This window comes from Diospyros lotus, chromosome 9 (assembly GCF_014633365.1).
Source record: "Diospyros lotus cultivar Yz01 chromosome 9, ASM1463336v1, whole genome shotgun sequence".
Lineage (NCBI taxonomy): Eukaryota > Viridiplantae > Streptophyta > Magnoliopsida > Ericales > Ebenaceae > Diospyros > Diospyros lotus.
In genome coordinates this window covers 33,839,910-33,848,953 of record NC_068346.1, presented here as the reverse complement: position 1 = coordinate 33,848,953, position 9,044 = coordinate 33,839,910, and positions in this window count along the sequence as shown.

Sequence of the window (9,044 nt, the reverse complement as noted above, 5' to 3'; positions counted from 1 at the left end):
TCAAGAAAGGAGAGTAACCCATCGAAAAAATGGTTAACATTTAAAAGTCCAATGGGTTTGGTATAGAGATTACTCTTGGCCTAGGAGATTATACAAAAGATTTCTTCAAGTGTTCCAAAACCTCCTGGTAAAGCAATGAAGGCATCTGACTGATAAATCTTACAAGCCATGCGCTCAGACATAGAAGTCGTTTCTATAAGTTGACCGCGTGTAATCCCAGAAATATGTGGTTCAGCTAAAGGGATTGGCATTATACCTACCACAGATGAATTTCCAAGATGTACAGCTTGTGAAACATAACCATTCAATCCACGACTTCCCCCTCCATATACCAAATTAATTTTTTTCTCTCCTAATTTTTTACCAAGTTCGTTCGCTGCAAGTGCGTAACAAATATCGCTCCCAAGTTGAGAGCCACAAAGTACGCATATGGTATTGATTCGACGAACTAACTGGCCTTCCATGTTTGTTCCTTTTGTATGTCCTGAAAAGAAGTTTGGAGATCAAAAGTAGCTATACAACAATTCAACAAGAAATAAATACAAACAAAAATCATGCGTATATATAAGTAGTTGTGATTGTGGCTCACATCTTCCTCTGGTTTTACGTCCAGAAACGGCTTAAACACTTTCTATGAAGCGGGGATAAGCTTCCCATCCAATTTTCTTATAGATTGGCAAACAGGGTCTTTTTTAGTCAGATTCCCAAGACTATAGCGTTGGTGGTCACTTCTGAACTGGGTCCATAAAGCAAGAAGTTCTCTTTGCACTATTCCACATGGATGCGTCTCAAGAGTCAATCGGATATCATCCAAAGACTCCTTACTCAGTCCATCCTTTATGAAACTAATTTTATCTTCTCGATTTATGGACGTAAACCCCACAGATTTGCATCGTGTGTTACAGGTCCATCGAGCACATTTGTAACAACCATTCACTCTTTTCACTCTTCTTTTCTTCGCAAAACTACTCTTCCCTAAGCCTGAAAAATGCTTAAAACTAGGTGAAGTTTCACCAGCTAATCGAACTTTTGCTTCGATCAGCCAACGAATATCTTCAGGGATGTTATTAAGCATCAACAACCTAAGTCTTTCACACCTAGCAACATAAATTTTTTTCAAATCATTCTGCGGGAGAGATGGATAGTACTTGTGAATTTTTGAGAGATAAAGATCCATTTTTTTTTTTAAAAAAAAAAATTATACTAAGAAGAAAGTAAAGAACTATAAACTTTACAAAAGGGATGAGAGTACCTGATCGGAGAATAACACAAAGGAGAGAAGATTGAGCTCAAGAGGGGTGACTTGCCTCATACAGATATGGAGTCTCTTATAGAGCAATGGGCATCACTATTCTACACTCGACTCGAGGCATGCCATAATTGCACCGTCAGACTTGACGTCGTTTAGCGTCTCATTTTTCAACATTTGGCAGTGTGCCTTTTTTTTTTCAACGCTCGGCGCCTCTGTTTTCAACATTTGGCAGTGTGCCTTCTTTCTTTATAGGGCAGTGTGATTGCACTGCCCAAGAAAAGATGGCTACCACCAGCGTCAATTCTGTCTCTCTCAATTCAACTTTTTTTTAATTAATTTTGTTTTAAATTTTTTTTTTTTTTTTAGGTAAAATTTTGTAGACACCTTACCCCCCAACTTAAATTGCGTATTGTCCTCAATTGGCAATAAAAGGATAGAAGATAGGCATACCTGGCGGTCTTCAATACATAAACTCGTATGGAGTAATTTTATTTAGACTGCACATAGAGAAACACTAGTTAAGTAATGAAGAAAAGGAACAACTTATATGTATATATATATATAAAATTATTTTATTATATTTTTATTTATTTATTTATTTTTTTAGAATTTTTTTTTTCTTTTCTTCCAATTAAGGATCAAATGAGTGATTGCCCACCTAATCGTATAATATCTCCCATTCACTACACCACTTTTAAAGTTATTTTCAAAATTATATAAATTGATTTTTCTCATGAATGCACATATATATTTTGAAAATATATCATCCGGAGGTGTTGATTTTATTATATCCGCGTATGGCACATTAATTTGCACAAACATCTCACACATGTTTGGTTTAATTTGATCCTCAATAATATTGACTAACCTAAAAGATAGAAATTGAGGGGTAAATGTGGATAAACTTATGATTTTTTCACATTTTAGCTCTCGAATTTTATCCTCTTCTTCCTCCCAGGTTTCTTCTTTTCTTACATCATTTTGGTCTTTTTCTTCCTCCAAGGCTTCATTGACATCTACCTCACTATGATCAACCACTCTCTCTTCTTGCACCAAAGGGTGTATTGTCCTAGGGGCATCAAGTTTCTCAATTATTTCTCCATTCCTTAAGACAGTCACTCCTATGTCCTGCTCCTGACTTTCACTTTTGATGATGGGTTTTATTAATGGGATTTGGAGTGAGTTGGGATGGACAGGCTCTGACATGCTCAAAGTCTGTGTTAGCTGTGTCAATTGGTTCCTAATGTCCTCTGTAACTCTAATGGTATGTTCTTGACATTTGGACATTTGTGTAAAAATTTCCATTTGGCCTTGCATAAATAGATTGAAGGTATCTTCTAATGAACTCCCATGAGGGGGTTGATATGCATCGAATGTAGACCCTTCATTAGTTTGAAATGATTGAGGCTGGGAAAGGAAGTGCTCATGTGGTTGGGCTACAAAATCATTTTCCCATGAGAAATTTGGATGAAAGTGTGAATTAAGGTGATATGCATCAAAGTCCGAATGATAGTTTTCCTCATGGTTCTGGTAATACATTCTCTCATAGTTGTGTGTGTGTGTGTAACTAGATTGACCATACAATACCTCCTTAAAAGCAGGTATTATAGGGCAGTCATCCGTTAAATGAGCTGAAGTCTCACACACAGCACACCAAACCTCAATTTCATGGTAAGTGGGTAACAAATGGGTAGTTTCTGATTGCAAATCAAAAGTGGTTTGCCTAAGAGGGTATAGATAATCCTTAAGAGGTCTAGACAAATCAGATTCAAAATGATAATTTTCATCATGATAAGTATCTTGTGCAGACAAATTGTAGTAATTTTGAGACATGAATGTAAAGTTGACAATCCAATTGCAGGTAAAGACTCAGAATGATATGAAAATACTGTTTCAAAATTCTACCTGATCTCAGTCTCATATACAATGCACAAACAAAAATAAAGTAAAAGAGAAATAGAGTTACCGATTTTATCAAGAGATGCTTATTCTTTTTTTCTTTTTTTTTTTTCTTTTTTTCTTTTTATTTTTGCCTTAATCTCCCCGGCAACGGCGCCAAAATTTGACTGCACTCTCACCCTGCAATTAAAACACAATAAAAACAAATCATAATAAAAATTTTATATTTTTTTTATTTTAGTGAGAGGTTTATACTCGCCAGTGTACGAGTGCAGTTGTAGTCCAAATTTAAATTTATATTTTCTGGATGAATCCAGGTCGTCCACTGAGAGATTTATTTATGGCAAAAGAAAAAGAATGTCACACACACGCACACGCATTTGGACAAATTGACAACAAGATTTTTTATGGTTTTGTTTTTAGACAACAGATACTAGAAAATAAAGTAAGGCAAAAATTGAAATAAACATTAAACGTAAAAATATGAATTTGGATAGTGCTTGAGTTAAGACAATTTCAGTACCAACCCGTTGATTCCCAAATTTTAGCATATAAGATTAGCAACATTAATTTAATTTCAGATATGAGGGTTTGTTATTAAATGCAATTAGAGATGATGATAGTTCTAGGTTAAGCAATCCCCATACATGATATGCGGGATTCTAATTTAAGCAACTACCATAAATCCAATTACAATTAATATACAAAACAACTAAATTAATCATCCGGGTTTGGGTATGATAGCGTTTCCAGTTCTAGTAACTCTCATACATGGCATGAAAGCTCTAAGTTAGGCTTACGCTCCAATCCAAACCTAGTGATTTTTTAATAATTAATACACACTCATACTGAAATTTAAATTAATGTTACTTATTTAAAGCGCAGCTTTCTTTGGGAATCATTGGCATTGGACACTGTCCTTGCCTTAACCCAAGATTAGATTTAACTACTCATTTTTATTTGAAAGTTAATTGACAGAAATTTAAATGACGTAATTTAAATAACAGAATTTAAATGACAAGAAATTTAAAAGCATAAACTAACCGGCCATTTAGGCGGTGGATAATTAAATGACAAGAATTAAAATTGCAGAAATTTAAAGGCATAAACTAACCGGCCATTTAGGCGGTGAATAATTAAATGACAAGAATTAAAATTACAGAAATTTAAAGGCACAAATTAACCGGCCATTTAGGCGGTGAATAATAAAGTAATAATAAATGACATAAGAATTTAAAAGAAGAAAGAAAAAAAAGTAAGATTATAAGAGAAAGTACTAAAGAAAATGAGAAAGAACAAGAACAATTATCAAAGAGAGAATTATAAGGAAACAACTAAACTTTTATTCAAGAATAATAATCACACTTACAAATGCAATCAAGTGACCTATTTATAGGCCACAAGATGCAATACAAACCACACAATTTCAATTATTCAATTAGACATAATTATATCTAATGGGCACTCACACACTTAAAGTTAAATGGATTTTAGCTATAATACACACCTAATATTAAATGGATTTTAGCTAAAATACATACCTAATAAAGCACTCATAAAGTTAAATGGATTTTAGCTATAATATCCACCTAATAGTTAAATGGATTTTAGCTAAAAAACACACCTAATAAAGCTCTCACATAAAAAATAAAAATAGATTTCTATAAATTGGTTTTTAATCTTCATTAGGATTAAAAATAATCCTTGGGCCTTCTCCAAATAATATTTTCCATGGGTTGCTCAAATTGGGCCTTAATTCTTCTTGGGCTTGAATTCTTCATAGACTTTAATTTTTCATGGGTTTGATTTCTTCATGGACTTGATTTCTCCATGGCTTTGATTTCTTCATGGACTTGAATTCTTCATGGACTTTAAGTCTTCATGGGCTTGAATTCTTCATGCCTAAAAAAAAAATAAAAATAATTTAATGTTATTAATAAATTATATATTATATATATGTATTACACATGGCACATATATATATTAGATTATATTATATATATATATTACATGCATGCATATAATGATATATATGTACTATATATAATTTTATATATTATTATTATTTACTTTAGAACTTCATTTTATTCATCTTTCAATTTAAATTTACATATAACCATAAAATATATATTAATATCTAATTTAAACCATATTTAAGATCGAAAGAAGGGTATAATTATAACAAAATTTTTATAAAATTAACCACTAATCATTGGTCTGTAAATACGCTCCACACACGGATGTTGATTGTGATAATGAAACTGATGATAATAGTGACGATAGCGATGGTGATAATAGTGATGGTGGTGGAGATGAAAGAGGAGTCGGTCTGAAGTACCCAGAAGTAAGATTTTCAGGTTCACAATTTGAGGACAACCATTTATAAAGAAATTTGATCGTTCCTAGTGTAGAAAATTATGTAATTGAGGAAACAAGACTCGAAGTGTCGATTCCATACTAGGGTGATGTTTTACACATGGGTGCACTCTTTAAAAGTAAACATGAACTAATTTTGGCATTTGGACAATATTGTGTTGATTTGAAGATGGACTATCGATATAATAACCCTAAATTGGGTCTAGGTGTTTTTAATATTTAATTTTAACTCAAGGGCATTTTAAATATGGGTCGAAGTATTTTAACAATTTATTTTGATGGCATAAAATAATTTTAGATTAATATGAAATTTTCTTGGTGCATATGATCATGAATTTAAGTGTATGGGTCTAATTTTTAAGAATTTGAGAAATTAATGTTTTAGACTCCATTTAAATAATTAAATGAGTTCATGGGTTTATCAGGTGGGTTAAATAAATTGTTGGGTTGCGCTTGGGCCCAATAATAAAAGAGATTTAAATTTTATTATGTGAAAAAAAAGAAGAAAAATAAATTAAAATAAAAATAATTGTCAAATGTCAAAAACGCCCAAAAAGCTTGTCTGTTACAAAAAAAAAAAAAAAAAGGAAGGGCAAATCAATCTTTTTTTTTTTTGGGGGGGGGGGGGAGACAGTGCAGTCTAGCAACCTTTTCTGCTGTATCTTTTATTTTATGCATAGACCATATCCCTACTTTTCAGTGCTTATAATATACCCATGTTGCCCACTGTTGCATTGCATCTTCTTCTTCGCTTGTTGCTGTGTGTTTTCTGTTGCTGGTGGAGTTTTTGCACCTCATTAAGCAAATTCTTCTCCTCATCTATCTTGATTGTGTCTTCTGTTGAGTTCTGTGTGGAAGAAATATGTATATATATTTATATATATTGGTTTACTACCATTGTTCATTGTTATATTATTTCATACACTTGATCATTGATTCTCAATGAGTGGTAGGTCTCGTTGATGTCTTAAAAGGGGATTTAATCATCCCCAAGTCCCTTCAGTGAATGACATTTAGTTGTGTTTGAATTGATACTGAATCTTTGCTCATTCTGTGTCTATGGAAAAATAAGTTGTATGCTATAACCGAATGCCCTTTTTTCCCATGAATCATTCGAACCATATACATATACATATATACAACTTTGTTTAAATCCCACATATCCTATTCAACCACCCATTTATATACATACATGCATATCTCCATTGGGATGCCCCATGTTTCAGTCAGCCACTTCACCCATTTATATATATATATATACGTATACACTCTGTTACATTAGCCATTCCAATGCCCTACTTCTATTCAGCCACCCACTTATTTATATGTACATATATACATTGTATATATTCGTAGCAGAGAAGTTGGGAATAACTCTCCATCCCTTTTTCCGTTTCAGCCAAATACCCTATGCCGTGTTTGAACTGCTAATATATATATATATATATATATATACACACACACACACGTATATACTCTGTTCGATGTACTGTGCCTATGTGAACTGTGACCCATATTTATATACACATTCATGCTATCCGAAAACCACCCATGTATTATTTGAATCATTACATATGTAAACAGCATCGTGCGTTGCCCCTGTTTCAGCTTATTGGTGACCCGCTTATATATATATATATATATGCATACCCAATTTGACTGCTTTCTCGTCCCAGCTGGCCATTTATATATATACATATATACCTACATATAAGCGTGAAAGGTTGACCAGAGGGGAGCTTTTTTCCCCTCACTGTTACATCCGACTATTCCCCTGGCCATATTCAATCCACCCATTATAGGTTCATATACGCACCAAAGGAGAGAGAGTGTGAGGGCATTAAGGTCCAAGAGAAGATAGATTATTAGATTTTATTTTATTCTAATGTAAGATAGTTTTCTCATATTGTAAAGGTGGACTTTTAGTACAACACCTCCTCCTTCTTTCTTTAATTATACTTATATATATATATTTGTATGCATATTTTTAGCACCCATTTAGCCTCTGTTTTGTTTTAATATCCTTATATGCTCTCAAATCTGTAAACCCACTGAAAGCGCAAGGCCCCCAAATAGTATATATAAATAATATATATATAAACCTATACACAATCACTGTAAGTTAAAGCTAAATAATATATATATATATATATGTAAACACATGCACCCTTTGTAATTTGAAGTCCCAGCCAAAATATATATATATATAAATATATATACATAATATAATTCCCTCTCATAATAATTTTTGTAAAGGAGAATTTTTGATATAGAAGTCTTTTTTATTTTTCTTTAATTATATATATATATATATCAGAATACACTATCAAATCTTGATGTCTTAAATCGAAAAATTCAAATTATTATGTAAAGAAAAATATATATATATATATAAATGCTTGGTATGCATACAGATAAATTATAAAGAATTCATTAGTAAATTGATTAAACTAATTCTTGAGTAAATTTTTATATTTTGTGTGCATACTTGATATGAGTGGAAAAAAAAAAACTATCTAGTATTGTGAGATGGGCATAAAATATATATAACTATGGCAACAGCTTGTGAGTTGAAATTCATGAGGTTTATATATATGTGGAAGTGAATGCGTGACACGTTTCACACACACATTTAGTATGATCATATTATGTGACACATTATTATTTATCTTGTGCACCTAATATTTTGCGCAGAGGGAAAAGGTACCCTAGAGAACCTGGCGCGGGACGAGGTGGCCATAGCCCAATAGGTTGGCTCCATATTGAATATGAGTTTTTATTCTCTTGATGTACTTTGACATATGTTGTTTAATGACTTGCTGGAGCAGCATGGTGTGCAAATTATGTACACTAAAGCTTGGAGGTCTTTACAATATGCAAAGAGAATTACTTATGGTAATGCGGATGAATCATATCAGCAGCTACTCTCATATTTTCATATGTTAAAAGAAACAAATCCTGATAGTATCACGGCAATAGAGACAGATGAAAATAATCATTTTTTTATATTCATTTTTTGCACTCGGAGCTTGCCTTCATGGTTTTCGATCTTACATAAGACTGGTTGTTGTCGTTGATGCCACGCATTTGAAAGGTGAACACAAATGGGTGATATTCGTTGCCACTTGCAAAGATGGGGACGAAATGATTTATCCCATCGCTTTTGGATTTGGAGATAGTGAGTCTGACAGATCATGGATATGGTTTTTGACGAAATTGAGAGAGGCTATTAGAGTGCGAGAAGATTTAGTCATCGTTTTCGATTGTCACCAAAGCATTGCGAATGCGATGAGCCATGTCTTCACTTCTATCCCACATGTCTTTTGTTTCTTCCACCTTAAGCAAAACTTGAAGAAACGTTGTAGACAGCGAAAAGATGTGATGATTGCATTCTACCTTACAGCATACAGTTACACCACAATAGAGTGTGATACATACTTGGCAGAAATATAGTTGATGCATCCTCTGACTCATCTGACATTGATGGAAGCAAGACTGGAAAAGTGGTCACGTGCAT